Below are 18,008 nucleotides of genomic sequence, written 5' to 3'. Positions count from 1 at the left end.
ATCTGGCCCCATCTTTCTTCCGCATGGCTTCAGCAAAAGCACACCTCATCGATTCCTCGGCAGTCTGAGGACATGCTCATCACTGATATCTGCCGAAGCTCTTTCCCTCACTTTCCAGTTTGGGCACCTGCGATTCCCGTTCGTCTTTTAAGGCCCAGCATAAATACTCCTTTATTCAATGAATACAGATGCCATTAAAATTTGGGGAAAGGATAATCAGGTCTTAATTATTTACAGGTAGTGATGCTTATTTCGATTTTTACTCTAAATAGAGTTTATTTAAATCATCACATGTGATTACATACATGCCCGATCACAAAATACTAAGCATATAGAGCCAAGCAAAAACAAATACCATCCCTGCTTTCATGGAACTTCCAATCAGTGGAAGAGACATATTCAACAATGCATCACACTAACAGCTGTATAATTAGAAGAGTTGTGAAGGAAGGAATTGAGCCATTGAGAATGTATAACAAAGCAATAAGACCTAAAATGGGGCATCAAAGAGACTGCCCTGAGGAATTCACATTTCAGATGAGATGGGAAGTAAGATCCAAAGTAAAACAGGTCAAAGAATGAGGCCCTGGGATAGAGCATTCCAGAAAAAGGTAAATATGTCTGTAGGCAGTGTAGAAAAAGAACATGGAGACTTCTAGAAACTGAAAGAAGATCAATGTGGGTGAAGCATAGAGAGAAAGCAAAAGCTATGGAGGCAGTCCAAGGGAAGACCATGCCTTCGAGGTAATGCATCTAGGCTATAGCTTAAATGCAATGAGAAACCTCTCAAACCCTTTCCATAGACCATCCCAGCTACCCAGGCAGGCAGCAAGCTTTCCCTCCTCAGTTACACAAAATTTGTGTTTTTCTCATGGCACCATCTTATTTGGCCTTGTCCTATGGTTATTTGGGTGCACTTCCTCTTACACATCTTGCCTTATTCAGCACCTGCACAGCATGTTGCCTACACTATTTAATAAATGTTGTCTTGCTGGATTAATGATCCATTTACTAGTGGCCAAAGATTATTTTACCCTGAGCCGTCCAATTACTGACAAGTGTCTGTTTAGTTTCTTAGATTACCTTAATACTCCGGCTTATTAATTCTAAACTCTTCACTATTGATGGAAGCAAAATTGTATTATTTTGACCTCTTGAACTTCACCATAACACAAAATATGGCACTGTAGTTTTTGGAATTTTGTATATCTCTTTTCAGTTAATTATTATCCTTTTATAATCATAAGATCCTTTCCTCCACCCTTTTCAAGTTAACATGTCTACCGTTCATGAGAAGTTTTCCCTTTACATCTATTACTCAGTGTTGTATTAAGCTTTCCACCATATTGTTGAATATCTCTTCTTAAAACTGATCAAGGAAAAACTGGTTAACATCCTAAGTGTTTTCTCTCCCCTCTTTTGAAATCACTCAGTTATGCTCATTAAATCACTCACAACATATTCTTTAGAAAATATTTTTTAGAATGTTTTAGCAGTATCTTCTTGCCTATCAACATGTTTTATCCTAGAAAGATGCTCAATAAATGTTTATTGAGAAAAGGGGATGGGGAGAGAAGAAGGGATGGATCTTACACCTCTACCATGCCCACCTTTATTTTTTCTGCTTATAAATTAAGTTTACAATAACTCTTTCCATACCTTCAAATTGATTTTTCATAGTCAATTTGACTCCAGTTTTCTTTTCTATATCTTATGATTTTTCATCATTAAACTATGAGTAAGCAGAGAACACAGCCCGCTGGAGAAATTAGGCTTGGTCAAGAGCAACACGGACATAGTGCAGTATAGGTCGCCAGCAAGAGATGCTCAGTTCTAAGGAAATAATGACCAGAATATCTGATGGGTCACCAGAGCTCCTAGGAATCAAGTGGCATGAAAGTCATAACCCAAATACTCATTTAACAAGCTGAGACTGGTCTTCCTTATATACCTCTGCAACTTGAATACCTCCCCATTGATTCTAGTAACCTAGAAAGTTCTCAGTCTCTTCAAACTTTAAGACCTCACCAAGACATTTTCCCTGAAAGAGTTTGTCTTGCATCAGAGCAACAAAATATATTCCACAAGAATACATAGGGATTATTCGAATGGGACACTAGAAATTATGTACTGCAGCCATTTACAAAAAGTGCCCCATGGAAAGAAGGGTCAGAGGGAGTTGAGTGTGGACTCCCCCTCCAACATCAGCTACAGAAGTTCTACTTTATCTATTTTTGGTTTTTTTTTTTTTTTTGGGTAAGATGTCTTTGCAGGAAGTCTCTTTGGCTTTAAAATAATAACAAAAAATAAAAATTGAAAAATCACTGACTGGCTAATCTTTTCCTTCTATACATTATTTTTCTATAAAACATATTTCAGGGCATATTTAAAATAAAAATATCTGAGTATATATATAGCAGAAATGTGAGGGAGTGACTTTTATGTTTTTTATTTTTTCATGACAAATATTTAATAATTAAAATCCAGCCATCCTAGCCACAAGGAAGACCCGTTAACTGAAGGGAGTTCACATATCCAGGCAAGGATTCTCAGAAAACGTCGAGGACAGAGCCCAGATCTAGGAGCTTCCTGAGTTGACAGTCTATTATCCTTCCTAGTTCAATGAGGGACCACGATATCCTGGGGTTGCAAAGCACAACATGAAGTTTGCAGAGGGAGCCATGTTTTATCGCTTGGTGTAAGGGGTAGCCTGTGTTTTACTGTTAACTGCAATGCTTTTTCAAACGGATGCTTTTGAAATACCCTGGAACGTAAGTTCATAAAAAGAGAACATATGTATAATAAGTATGCTGACTGAATAAATAAGAGTACTCAATGCCCTTGTATATTATACTACATGAGGCAAGGAGTATAAAACACTGACACTGTTTTCTGAAATGCATCCTTTTTGATTTATCAAAGAAATCAGACCGGCGAAATGCTGTGGGGCAGCATTCTCCACTTATGCAGCCCTACGCCAAGTCTCACGAGCAGTGAGAACAAGGAATGGCTTTGATCCCCTGGCTATTTGTCAGCAGCAAGGGCTGCCTCTGGTAGAAGTGAGTCGTGGAGGCACGGGAGATGACAGTACCATTATTCCGTAATACCTTCTGAGTGTTATTATAAAATGACAATATTGTTTTTAGCCCATTTCCCTTAATCAGATTGACAGAATTACAGGTTGACATTATTGTGAAATTTTGTGATGTATCATGTTAACTGTGCCAGTTTGATTAGCCTTGATTGACAGCTTGTACCTGAACAGAAAGTGGAATACCTCAAAAATATAAAGCCAGTGGATCCTGTATGATTTTCTCAGCAAACAAAATCTCTAGCATTTAATTTTTAACTAATTAATAATTTCTTCCTCACCTCTATTACAAATTCATTTATTTCATCCTCATCTTGAGGCTGAAGGCAGAGAAAAATAAATCCAGGCCACAATGATAAAATCAACGTTTTACTTTCTGACATCTTGAATATATTAAGGACAGTCTGCTTGTTTAATGTGGCCCTGGCCTGCATTACCACCAGAGAAAGCAGATTCACCTCAAACTTGATATTCCTACGTGAAGTCCGGGCTGAGATATAAGGCCTTTAAAAACATGATATAGAAAGTTAGGCATGGGCACCTATCTGTGTTATCACCACACCTCAATAATGCTTCTCTCTTAACAGCATCCTCATCTGTTATCTAAACAGAAGCTGATATACTTTTAAACTCTAGAACTGGAAGCTAGACTGCCTAGTAAATTAAGCATGGAGTTGTACTTTCCCCTCTGGCTCCAAACGGTGAATTGAACCTACAATTCAAAATGGAATGAGATTGGTAGTTTCCATTCTCCTTACAGAGTAAAGCCATTCATATTGCAAAGCCTAGATATACCAAGAGGTACACCTAGATACCACTTGTAGATTCCACTTGCCATCTGGCTCATAAAACTAGTCATAAAAAGTGGGGCAAGATCCAAGCAGCCCCTTCTAATCCGGAATCTGCTTTACTTCATTCTCTGTATATCTTTAGAAACCTATGACAATTATGCTGCCAGTTTAAACTTACTGTATTACACAAAGGGATTATGCAGATGCTGCCGAGTTCTATTCTCTGGTGCCTGGAGTAGAAATCTCAAGTTCCCACAAAATCATTCTCTGAGCTCTGTGGCAAACCAGATTCTGGGCAAAGCATCCAGTTATGGAAGAAAGCAAACTACCTTTAAAAAATTCAACATGCAATTTTAAAAAATTCTTTTTCTTTTTAGTGTGGATGCTAGAGCAAGAAAGTTATTGTTATTATTCTTGCTTCCTGGACTAACAACCAGTTGATTATACAATTGACAGGAAGGAAATACAACTGCTGAGATGCACTGGGGCATATTTTGTTAACTCACCCACACAGCTGCCTGCTGGCATTAAGCACATGTCCATTTATTCACACATATATTTGAATTTAATAAATATGCTATTCATCCCATAAAGTGTATACTTTCACAGAAGAAAAACACTCTTAGCCCCTCTTTCTCGAAGATTCTATATGCTGCAGGCTGCTCACTCCCTAGTTTTGCTGTATTTCCTAGGGGTAATAACCCCTGTTTGGGATATTTCCTCTCCACTTCAATTCCAGACCCAAACAAGTAAAATACAATCCTGGAATGAAAAGCATGCTCATATCTCTAGTGTCTATTTTCTAGAGTTTTGGTTTATATTGATAACCTGAACTGTGAATATTACATAAACCTTCAGGCTAATAGTGGACAGTCTTGGCAGGTAACATGAATCCAGGCAATTTTAAAAGCTGCGATAGATATATTTAATGCTTTATAATAAAAATACTAAACATATATTGAGTCTATCATTTTCCTGATGGAACTGGCCATGAAACATGCAGCTCCCAAACGGATGTAGAAAAAAGGCTTCTAACTCCACCTCTCTAAAAAGATGGTCAGAAGTACAAAAGACAACATCCATGGGGAAACTGAAGCCTGAGATGGGCTTATCAGACAGGAATTTCTTGGTAGTGACAGCAGTTTGATGGGAAATATCACCAGGCTAAAAAGAAACAGCCAATTTCTGGGGTAAAGACAAGAATACTTTTTTTTTTTTTTAAAAAAAAGACAAAGTCTCACTCTGCCGCCCAGTCTGGAGTGCAGTGGTGTGTTCTCAGCTCACTGTAACCTCCGCCTCCTGGGCTCAAGTGATTCTCCTGCCTCAGCCTCCTGAGTAGCTGGAACTACAGGCGTGCACCACCATGCCCGGTTAATTTTTGTATTTTTAGTAGAGACGGGATTTCACTATGTTGGCCAGGCTGATCTCAAACTATTGACCTCAGGCCATCTGCCCACCTCAGCCTCCCAAAATACTGGATTACAGGCATGAGCCACCGTGCCTGGCCAAGGATAGATTATTAAACCTATCTTTCAGGTTTCAAAAGGGGCAGGGTGTCATCACCATGTTTTGGCAGGGCTGGAGAAGATACCAAGTTTTATATCTGTGTGTGACATATATACCACATGCACGCGCGCACGCACACACATACATATATAACAGCATCATCATGGTCAAATACAGAGGCTCTGTAATCAGAATGCCTGTATTCAATTCTGACTCTAAAACTTACGAGACACATGCTTTCAGAGAAACACTCCTCTGGCACCTACTTTCTCATCTGCAAAACGGCAATGATAAAAATGCATGCCTCATGGATTGTAAGGATAAAGTACAGTAATCTGTGTGAAGTACTTATCACAGTACTTGGCATCTCCAACATAAAAAAATGTTACGTATCACTATTTCTCTCCTTAAGTGACTTGGGAAACACATAGTTACACTTTATGAATGGTATTCTAATTTTATAAAATTGTTTTATTTCTTCTATTCACTCAATAAACACTGACTACCTTCTATATGCCAGGCACTGTGCTGATTGGCATCTCATGATTGAGCACTCCCCAAGGTTGGTTCATTCTAGACTCAGGTTCCATAATAATTTTAAATGTGTACAATTGATTTTTTACATATTTTGTTTTTTGTGTGTATATACATGTGCATGATTATATTGAAGTATGATATGCATGCAGAAAAGCAAACATAATAAGCAGATAGTCTGACATATTTTATAAAATGTACATACATGTAACCAACAAGTAGCCCCCAAAACTCTTCCCCCGCATTCTCCGTGACCAAATGTAAACTCTCTCCTGACTTCTAACATCATGGTTTAGCTTTGTTTATTTTTGCTTTATATAAAATGAATAGTACAATATGACTCTTTAGCCTCTGGGTTCTTTCACCCAACATCATGTTTAGGACTCAGCCATATCAATGCATGTGGTTGTATAGAATGGATTTTTGAAGTAGAACTGCCATATTAATAATTTCCATATAACCATCTGTGACCAATCTGGTCCAGCCTGGGGAACACGCTCGTCCATTCCAAAGTTCATAACCGAGACAAGATGAGGGCAAATGGCTTTGTGAGACTATGAAATATGAAAGTCTTGGAAAAGACAGATGCTCAAAGAAAGTCTGGTCTTAATTAACACATACTGAGGGTACACAGAGGATGTATGAAAAATGCACAAGGGCCAAAGCAGATGAGAAGACAATGTAGAGTGTTGATAAAGAACACAGACCACGAACTGGCTATTAAGAGCTGAGACTCCTAGACTTGGCAGACCTGGCCCTCCCACATCGACTCATGCCAAACTGTATAGCTATCTAACCTCTCTAAATCAGTTTCCTCTTCTGGGCTGACATCCATTTCATAGAAAGTTTGCAATGCAAAATTTGGAAATGATTGCAAAGTCATTTGCATATAAATAGTAATCAATAAATAGTAGATAGTGCAACTAAGAGATATGGTTGGTCTGCTTATAAAACTGATTTTGAGGGAAGAAAAAACTGCATACACAAAGTTACTTGAAAACATAATAAAAACAGAGATACAGACCAATGGAACAGAACAGAGCCCTCAGAAATAATACCACACATCTACGGCCATCTGATCTTTGACAAACCTGACAAAAACAAGAAATGGGGAAAGGATTCCCTATTTAATAAATGGTGCTGGGAAAATTGGCTAGCCATAAGTAGAAAGCTGAAACTGGATCCTTTCCTTACTCCTTATACGAAAATTAATTCAAGATGGATTAGAGACTTAAATGTTAGACCTAAAATCATAAAAACCCTAGAAGAAAACCTAGGTAATACCATTCACGACATAGGCATGGGCAAGGACTTCATGTCTAAAACACCAAAAGCAACAGCAACAAAAGCCAAAATTGACAAATGGGATCTAATTAAACTAAAGAGCTTCTGCACAGCAAAAGAAACTACCATCAGAGTGAACAGGCAACCTACAGGATGGGAGAAAAGTTTTGCAATCTACTCATCTGACAAAGGGCTAATATCCAGAACCTACAAAGAACTCAAACAAATTTACAAGAAAAAAACAAACAACCCCATCAAAAAATGGGCAAAGGATATGAACAGACATTTCTCAAAAGAAGACATTCATACAGCCAACAGACACATGAAAAAATGCTCATCATCACTCGCCATCAGAGTAATGCAAATCAAAATCACAATGAGATACCATCTCACACCAGTTAGAATGGCAATCATTAAAAACTTAGGAAACAACAGGTGCCGGAGAGGATGTAGAGAAATAGGAACACTTTTACACTGTTTGTGGGACTGTAAACTAGTTCAACCATTGTGGAAAACAGTGTGGCGATTCCTCAAGGATCTAGAACTAGAAATACCATTTGACCCAGCCATCCCATTACTTGGTATATACCCAAAGGATTATAAATCATGTTGCTATAAAGACACATGCACACGTATGTTTATTGCAGCACTATTCACAATAGCAAAGACTTGGAATCAACCCAAATGTCCATCAGTGACAGACTGAATTAAGAAAATGTGGCACATATACACCATGGAATACTATGCGGCCATAAAAAAGGATGAGTTTGTGTCCTTTGTAGGGACATGGATGCAGCTGGAAACCATCATTGTCAGCAAACTATCGCAAGAATAGAAAACCAAACACCGTATGTTCTTGCTCTTAGGTGGGAATTGAACAATGAAAACACTTGGACACAGGAAGGGGAACATCACACACCGGGTCCTATTGTGGGGAGGGGGGAGGGATAGCATTAGGAGATATACCTAATTTAAATTACGAGTTAATGGGTGCAGCACACCAACATGGCACATGTATACATATGTAACAAACCTGCACGTTGTGCACATGTGCCCTAGAACTTAAAGTATATATATATAAAAAAAGAAAAAAACCACAGGTAATACATTTTAAAATGGAAAAAAAAAAGAAAACATAGTAAAACAATAAGTTGACAAGTACAAAAAAAAAAAACACAAAATGCCAGTTTGGCGGAATGTACATGCGCTGAATTCCAGAAACTCTGCGTTCTAGTCTGTTTCCACCTTAACTAGTTCTTCGACCCTACTCTAGTTTGTATTTGGTCTCATTATCCATTTCTCATATAGAAAAGGAATTATTAGTTCTAAATTCTAAACCCTTCTCCAAACTGTAACAGGAAACCAGATTAAGGGTATTCTGATGAGTCCTGGGCTTAAAGCATGATGTAGATACAGTATTGGACTTGCACCAAGTAGTGGGAGAGGGATTCAGGTGGAGGGAATAGGGTAAGTAAATATGGAGAGAATTAGTAAGTTAACTCGGAAGCAATGAGGTAAGTAAACAAGGAGGGCACGGGGTAGGTAACAGCAGTCACATGTAGTCAGCCAGGCAGTCTGTCCGTGTGTGTGCCCTGTCGGTTAGCCTCTCTTTCTCGCTTCCTGCTCAGTTGCTCACACATCCTCCTTCCCAGGACCTACACGCCTCACCTCCTCCGACTGTGGGATTTGTAATCACAGAAAAGTCTGTAGACTAATCCGTGGGAACTCCAGAGCCATTTGCAGCTGCTCTAAATTGCTCCATTAAAAAATTCTTAGTGCAATCTACATTGTAAAACTTCATGTTTAACAACAAAATGAGCTTGCAGCAAGATGCCCATACAATAAAAAGACAGCAAGCTTCGCAGCATTTCCAAGAGATATGGTTATTCCAAAACCATTTTCACATCACGTTTTTTCTCCCACAAATAACTCCAAAAGGGAAAAGTTTCTTTCTATGTTCCTGTATTTTATTTTTAAATTTACAAATTGTATTTCTAGGCTTTTGTTATCTAAAGCTAAACATCCTATCTGCAAATTAGATTTTTCCTAAGCATTGCTAGCCATGCATCTTCTGGATGACTCCAGGGATAACCACCCTTCTCTGCTCAGGAAGTAGCCCAACTCCCACTTAGGAAATGATTTTACGGAAACCACGGCTGCTGTTTTACCATGGAGAAATATCATATTTTCACTGCATCAAAGGGATATTCCTTTGTTTTTCTATCTTCTTCACAGTGGGAAAAGTAGTGATTTCAGAAACCGCATTGTCAGAGCAAGTCAATCCTCTAACTAGAGTGGAGAAGGCTATAAGAAAGTAGTGCACTTAGAAACTACCTAATTAAAAAAACTACGAAGACAGTCAAATTTTGATTTTAAAAGAAGTGCCAAGAAAAGCCCTCACATTCATGCTATTATCACTTATAATAGCACGAAAGAAACAACACTAGAGAGGAGATGGCAGAGTCACTCATTCAAGCCGATATTCAGTAACCCCACAAGGAGACAACTACCCGCATTCAATAAGCACAGGTATTTAGAAACTAAGAGTCCTTTCAATAGAAAGCATCTGGGGGCATGAACACAGTACAATACCATTATCTGTTTATCTGTCTCATGGAATTTTTTAAAACAACCATCATTACTATCTCTGTATCCACGGATAGTTGGTAGAACGAATAAAGGAATGAATAAAAGCACTGTCCACACAATGCGATAAAACTTTCTAGAAGGTAATTAAGTTAAAGAAACTCTACCAAGTATGAGATATAATTATATGAAATTCTATTGAGGAAATACAGTAGTAAAAATACTGATCTATGTAGGACCTGTGAAAGAAGTAGAAAGAGCCCTGGACTCAGGAGGCTGGGGTGAGCCCTGCTATAGCCATTTAACTGGCTACCTAATCTTTGGAAATCAACTCATGGATTGTATTTCAGGCATATACCAGGCATTAAAAGCACAACAGGGAAGATACAAGTCATGGTCCCTGCCTTCAAGTGTCTCATCAGCCTGGGGAGGGGAGACAAACTAACAAAGACACCCCATGAAGCAGTGTAAGGGGTGCTATGACAAGGTTAAGGGTAGGATAGGATGGGATGGGGAAGGTTACAAGGCACCACCGGTGCTCCTGGCAAAGTGCAACAAATTCAGTCACAACTAGGAGGAAGGCGGGAGGAGTTGAAAGAGTGGCATACATAAAAGTTTCCATTCTATTTGGACTCCTTAAAAAGTGAGGTAGATTTAGGCTTCTCAACAAGAGGGAGCAAGGGTGGGGGAATGGGGAGTAATCCAGGCAGGAGGCACTGCAGGTACAAACGTCTCAAGACAGAGAAAGAGAAGCGGTGGATCTGTAAGAGGAGGATGTCACACAGGGTTGTGAGAGAGACAAGGTTACAGAAGGAGGCAGAATCTTTTTTCTTGTCTAATATATTATGTTTTTATTGTGGTAAGTCCATTTAACCTAAGACCTAGTTCCTTCACTAACCTGTAAGTGTAGAACACATGTTTGAGAGGAATTGAGTGTAACAGCATCCCTGGGCCTCATTGTTGTTGACTGTTGGCCCCATCTGCCATTCCAGAGATGGGTCATTGAGTTTATATGGTCAAGATGAAATGGAAGGAGAAAATATTTTACTCAATAACTATGGAGTATGCCATATATTCTCCAGGTCATCTTAAATGCACAATAAATTAATCCTTAATTCTTAACCAAATGATGGTCACTAATGTTCCCATTTGATTAGCAATCAGAAAGGTCATTTTCCCATCCATGTGTAAAGAAGTGGGAACTCATGGAGGGAACCAAGTCTCTGACTATGGCGGCTCTGACTCCCATTCATTTGTTTTCATTCCTCATGCCATTTGAGTTCAACTTCTGATAATCAGATCCTTAAGTTGCTCTGAGTGCCAAATGGATATTTTATTTAAAGTATGTTCTCATTTTCCATACGACTATGCTAGGAATGGAAACATGAGTGCTCCATAAGCCCCTTAATTAATCTTGGAGAATAAATGTGCATGAGAGCCACTTAGGAAGTCATATATTTTCCATCTCCTTGGACGTTTCCAAAGTGCACACTAGCATAGTGGTTACAGCGTGGGCTCTATAGGTCACATCTGACCTCTGTGAGTGCAGGACTGCAGGCGGGGTACTTCACCTCTGTAAGGGTTCGCTTCATCATCTGCAAAATGAAGGAGCTCATAACTACTACAGGCAGACGTTGAGAAGATTATATATAGAGATAGATATGAAATATGTAGACCAGTGACAGGTACATAGAAAGTACACATAAACAATACATATTATGCAATGTGAATTTGCTTTTTCCTTAAGAAACAGTTCCTTTCTTTCTCATTATTTGGAGAAACAAAATCATTTTTAAGGTAATATGAGTTGTAATTTGATTACTATCTAATAATAAACAGTGCATGTAAGTGGCAGATTTGTGGCTTCAAATCAAGCATCTATACATAGAGACTTTTCATTTCTATTAGTATCATACTCATACTGACCTGCCTTTGCAGCTTCCTATCCACACTGGCACACACTACTCATATCTGTGTAATGCATTTCTGTGATTGCTTCTACATACAAATTCTTTGAAATTCCGGAGTTTGCAGAAATTATATAGAGGGGCCTGTCGTGGGGAGGGGGAAGAGGGGAGGGATTGCATTGGGAGTTATACCTGATGTAAATGACGAGTTGATGGGTGCAGCACACCAACATGGCACAAGTATACATATGTAACAAACCTGCACGTTATGCACATGTACCCTACAACTTAAAGTATAATAATAATAAATAAATTTTAAAAAAATGAATCTTAAAAGAAAATAAAGCACTGTTTCTATGAAGAAACAACAGCTCTTATGTCATTTGAAGTATGACCCCAAAATACAGCCAAACATGAGGGTATGTGAGGTATCCAGGGGACAGAGAAGTACATTTCCCCTATTATTGTGGTTTCTTCCTCTAATATCTTTTGGCTGTACTTTGGGATGAGGACAGCATGTGTAAGAATTGTTTTATTTTTAACATTACACTTCATTCTGAAAAAGATTTAAATAAGTTTACAAAGATGCAAACAATATAGCATGATACAATAATTGAACAACAAATAAAACCTATAAAGAAAGGAGAAAAAGGGTGGTGAATTAAGAGGAAAATAAACAAAGTATTAAATAGTAATGTGCATGCCAAGAAGTCTTCTGAACCTGATAGGAGGAGGTCACAACTCTGATCCTCACAGGGTTTGCAGCATCCATGATTTAGAGACACACTAGTTACGAGATGCCTAACTATTCCTTTATAGGACCACAGAGAAACCTTTTCCACAGGTCCTCAGAGAAAGGAAATCTGATATGTGATGCTCACAACAACTTTCTTACGGTAAGCACAATGATTAGTGGTTTTCTTCCTTTCTTTCTATTTTGTCTGTTTCCCCTAAATACTAAGTCTGATGCCACAACACAATTCAACCTGAGAAATTCTCTAATGGACCAAAATGATACAGTCTAGTATGAGGCTTTCCAATAGCTTGTGAAGAGTCATCTGTAGAAGAATAGATAGTGACAAGGAAATATGCCTTTCTGAAGGCAAGAAAATGTGGTCAGATGATGCCTATGCCTCTGTGAGACTTGTTGAAGTGTCATTTGTGTGTATGTTTGTGTATGTGCTTTATATTCTAGAAACATAAATTGATAGTGATAGCACTTCAGTAAGTTTCAGTGACCTCAATCAAGTTAAAGAAAGAAGGATAACCCAAATACTCAAAGACTGTTAATAATGCCTATATCATAGAAACTCTGCCTTTCTTTATGGATCCACAGAAAAATGTAATGCTAAGCCAAACACTACTACCTGCCGGTAACAATGGCAATTCACTATAATGACATGAACAGCAGAATAGTAATCCTGGGCCCTAAGTGACCTTACTCTGTGACCATGGGCATGTCATTTATCCTCTCTGGCTCTCTATTTAATCACATGTAAAGTGTGAACGATGGACCAGTCATAGCATTCAGCAATTATGGAACAAGCCTTTGTTTGATACATAGAATCAGTAATATCCATCAGCATCCCTTCTCTGCACAATGTGCTCATAATAGACCATGGGGCAGAGTCACATATGGACAGCTGATGAGTAATTTTCAAGTTTCTTAAATCTCTCGTTTTTCTAGGGGAATCTCAAGAATGGAATGAGCAATAATAGAAGTCAAAGGAACAGGGTTAGGCTTCTGTAGTCTTTGAATCAAAGCATCCACTTTAAAATGGATTTTAAAATATTTAGGAAGGGATTCTCATGATGAGACAGTACAAATCAGAGCTGTCTGCATATGTGATGGTGTTATCCATTCAGATGGGCTGAAATAATAGTCATGAATCTCAGTTTCCCATCCCCCAGCTGCAGTCCCACCAGCCTATCCCCTATTCAGTCCCGCTCCAGGCTAGCAGTCGAGCAGACTAGTTAAAAGACAATTAGTCCAATTTCACATTCTCTAGCAGCCGAAAAATTTCATGTTATTTCAGTCACAGTGGATGGATGCCAAGTTCACTGGAAGCAGCCCGGCTGATTTATCCAGTCCATTTTAATACTTTAGAAATACTGTTAAAACATGGCTGTCCTAATTACGCAGGGATCAACGCACAGTGTCCCTCTCACCCAGGATTCTCCCAGAAGGGCTGCAATCAGCTGCATTCCCTTTAATTTCACCATGCAATTCCAACTAATTTCATCCTAGTACAGTGCTGTCAGACAACTCCCATGCCTCTGCGGTTTTAATCGATTAGCTCAATGTCTCTATAATGCATCACCAGCTGCCAGGCACAGAACTGGACGCTTTGCAAGCATTTCAGCTAAAAGACAGTTTAATTACTACACCAGCATCTCAAAGGCATAGGCACAAAGCCTTGGAATCAAATTATTAAAATATTTGGTGTCAACAAGCCACTTTATAACTGAACAAACAATGACAATCCAAAAGATGAAAATAAGGAGAAAGTCAGTTTTTAAATTGTGAGTAAGCTTTTCATGGACTCTAATATATTCAAGCAAATAGACTGGCTTCAGCATTACTGCTTCTCTAAGGCCATTGTGTTCTTGGCCATTCTTCTGTGGCATATACGGCTATCGGGGACACTTGACAGACTTAGAATATTATCCTTCAATGGAACAGAAAAGACTGAAGTACCCAGCATTAGCAAAAAAAGTAGAATAAGTTACAGGTTTGATTACCCCGTACTCACAAACAACTGGCCTCTTGTTCATATATTCTGTAACCGTCAAAGTTTGCACAAGTAAAATTAAAGTACCTGTGGTCAACACATACTACTAGATAAATAAATGTAATATTCAAGCCTGAGAACTTTTAAAATACATTGAAGTTAATCAGTTTATTATGACATGTTTTTTACCCAGTCTGGGCAACAAACCAGGAAAATTGTGAAAAGAAGAAAAAATTCTTAGTCCTGACTTAATGATATGTACAGAATTGTGCCAAAATAAGCAAAGAAAAGCAATTTTTTTTGAGGCAGAATCTCATTCTATAGCACGGCTGGAGTGCAGTGGCGCAATCTCGGCTCACTGCAACCTCTGCCTTCCCGGTTCAAGCAATTCTCCTGCCTCAGCCTCCCAAGTAGCTGGGACTACAGACATGCACCACTACGCCCGGCTAATTTTTGTATTTTTAGTAGAGATGAGTTTTTGCCATGTTGCCCATGCTGGTCTCAAACTCCTGACCTCAAGCTATCCTCCTGCCTCATCCTCCCAAAGTGCTGGGATTACAGGCGTGAGCCACCATACCCAGCCTGAAAAAAATGTTTAAAATATCTATTTCTAAATCATCTGTCACAAAACATTCTAAAGATGATAGTCAATAAATTTCCTAAGGCCATCAGGAAATCTAAGAAACCTATCATCTCCAGATCCCATGACAAGATGTCGAGTGAAGGTCTTTGCTTTGTTTGCTATCTTTCCTTAAAAAGGTCCTACATAGTGTAGAAGGCACTGACTACAAAACAAATGGTTCCCAGAAAACCCTCAGACAAACGTATTCAGTTTCACTGTCGTAAAGAGAGGAGAGCATCATATGAACTCTTATCTCCTTAGTATCAGAGGCAAAAATCCAGTTACATACAAAAGTCAATAACTTGTTTCAACAAGAATTTGGTATATATAAGGAGTAATGGTTTTACATTAAGTTTTGGTATTTTACTTTCACTTCTTGTAAATTCCTTCTGATTATAATTGCTAACTGGGTGACATACTAATGATGAGCTATGATGGGCAGAGTATCTCCCGGCATAATTCACTGAACTTGAGTGGTGACTCACCCCCAACCACCCATGTAAAGAAGGGAACTAACTATGTTACCAATAGTTACCTTTTGAGTTTAATTTGAAGCAGTAGAATATGTACTTTCTGAGAAGTTACCTGTTTTCTACTTCTTCCTTTCTTGACAACATATTATTGGCCCAGTGGGAACACCCTCTGTAGTTCCTTAACGCTTTCAAAATGTTTCCATCTGTGTTATGTAATCCACACAATGTGCCATCAGAGTCAGTAAAGCAGCCTTTACTATTTCTATTTCATAGATAAGCAAACAGAGACTCAGGGAACTTCACTGACTTTTCCAGTGTCTCATAGATAGTGGCAAAACCGTGGTCAAAACTCAGGTTTACCGATGCTCATCATCTGCTTTTTCCTCAGTATTGGCATGGGTCTTAATCTTGGAGTCAACTGTAACAAACAACCTTTCTTTCATTTTACAATATTTATGCTTAAATCTTAAACATATATAGTTAAAATCAATTTTGCAATTATTTTAACACACATATTTTTCTGAACATTACTTTTTTCCAAGTTTCTTATAAGTTGGGTAGCCATACAATTTATCACCCAAAAGAAGACCCTTGAGTGTAAAGGGGGTATGTTAATCACCACACTGGAATAAATGGGTGGAAACAGGTACTGATCCCGGGACAGGTACCCACTACCAAGGAAGCTATTCAGAGATAAGCTTCTTGTGTGCTGAGACTCTCAGCCAGAACTCAAGAACTACAAGGTAACAGGCCACGCCCATTCAGCATACATGCTTGCCTATACACAGTGTTAGGCTGCAGGGCTTCCGACATTTGTTTTTAATTCATTGTCATTAAAGCATATCAGCTGCCATTATTCATTTGCAATCTATCTTTGGGTCTCACAGACACTTCAATTTGGGTTCCTCACTCTAATTATTAGCTTTTAAACTGATTTTTTTGCAGTTCAAAAAGAGTTAAATACTGGCAATTTTGTGTGATTCAACCTGCTATTTTGAGCATTTCTAATATTTCATTCCCAGGGTAGAATACTTTGTATTCTGATATTATATAATGCAAGATCCCAACTATTTCTCTGAACTCTTCCTTCCCCCCAATGTTTTCTTGATTGCCTATGTGCTCAGAATTACGCTAAAAAGCTCTCTACCCCCGTGCTTTTCAAATTCCAGGGTGAAAAGGTGATATGAATCACCTGAACATCTTGTTAAATTGCAGAATCTGATTCAGTATGTCTAAGATGCTGCATGTCTAACAAGCTCCCAGGTAACATCAATGAGGTTGATTCACGGACCTCACTTTGAGGAACAAGGCTCTACACAGTATTGTTCTGGCAGAGAAAAGTTGTATTGGCAGCTTCATTAGCGATTAGCTGATGACTCTAGGAAAGTTAGTCAAATCCTTCCAACCTCTGTGTCCATCTACCTAAAGTGACACCTATCTCATAGGATTCTTTTTAGGATGAAATAAGTTCAAAATGATTAGCATGGTGCCTGGTACATTATTAAATGAAATAGTTGTTATTATTATTACCTTTAACAAACACAAAGCAAAGAGGAGCTCTGCCCTAGGAGCTATGGCTTATCCAGAGATTTCTAAGTATGGTCCCGGAACCACCAGCATCAAATATCCTAAGAACTTGTTAGAAATGTAAATTCTCAGGCCAAAACCAGACCTACTGAATCAGCAACCCTGAGGGTGGGGCCCAGAAATCTGTGTTTAATAAGCTCTCCAGGTGATTCTGAATAACACTGAAGTTTGAGAACCACTAGTACTTTTACATAGGAATAAGCTTTTTAACTTAGAAATATTTACAGCAGAGTTATTTCATGGGTTTGACCTCATTTAACTGTGATGTTTGTGATTCTTTTCATGTCTATTATTATGCTGTTCTTCAAGAGAAAATCTTCGTGTCCTTTCTGCTCATGCAAATTATATACATACATTAAAATTTTACGTAGAGCTTCTTAACATTTTTTAAGATAAAAGCATTTACTTCAAAATGTGGTATGATATATTTTAGTTGAATATTACTGAAGTTAGAATGCTTTAATTTAAAATCTGTTTACTTTCCTTTTTTTGTCAGTCATGCTTTAGAGATATGCTCGATCTTTAAGTACTGTAATTAGAAAGTGAGTACCATTTATTCACACCAGATTGTAAAATGAAGAAGAGCTACAAGAATTGTTAGAGTAGTGGTTTTTATATCCTCAAAATGATTTTCATATATTTGTTGTATCTTTCACATCATTCTTTTTTTTTCCCCTTATTCTTCTTGAGATACTTTTTTTTTTTACTTGGCTTCTAGGACTCTGAAATCTTCCTATTGTCCTATCAAGTCATTGGCTGGATCTTCTCAAAGTTCTCATCATTTTCTGATCTATAAATATTGGCAGGTCCTAGAGATCCTTTCCCAAAACTCTTCCTTCTCTATACACTTACCTCTAGGTGACATCATGTAGCCCTCTGACTGTAAATGCCAGAT

At 38.3% G+C, this 18,008-nt stretch overlaps 1 protein-coding gene across 6 annotated transcripts in view; it reads right to left on the bottom strand.

The window, feature by feature from the left end:
- The window catches only part of NPAS3 (neuronal PAS domain protein 3), an 867,987-nt gene that overhangs the window by 518,724 nt on the left and 331,255 nt on the right, over nt 1-18,008 (bottom strand). The gene's annotated exons all lie outside the window — the stretch shown is intronic.

This window comes from Theropithecus gelada, chromosome 7b (assembly GCF_003255815.1).
Source record: "Theropithecus gelada isolate Dixy chromosome 7b, Tgel_1.0, whole genome shotgun sequence".
NCBI lineage: Eukaryota > Metazoa > Chordata > Mammalia > Primates > Cercopithecidae > Theropithecus > Theropithecus gelada.
Note: the sequence above shows the minus strand (reverse complement) of the source record. Positions and strands in the feature narration are given on the sequence as shown.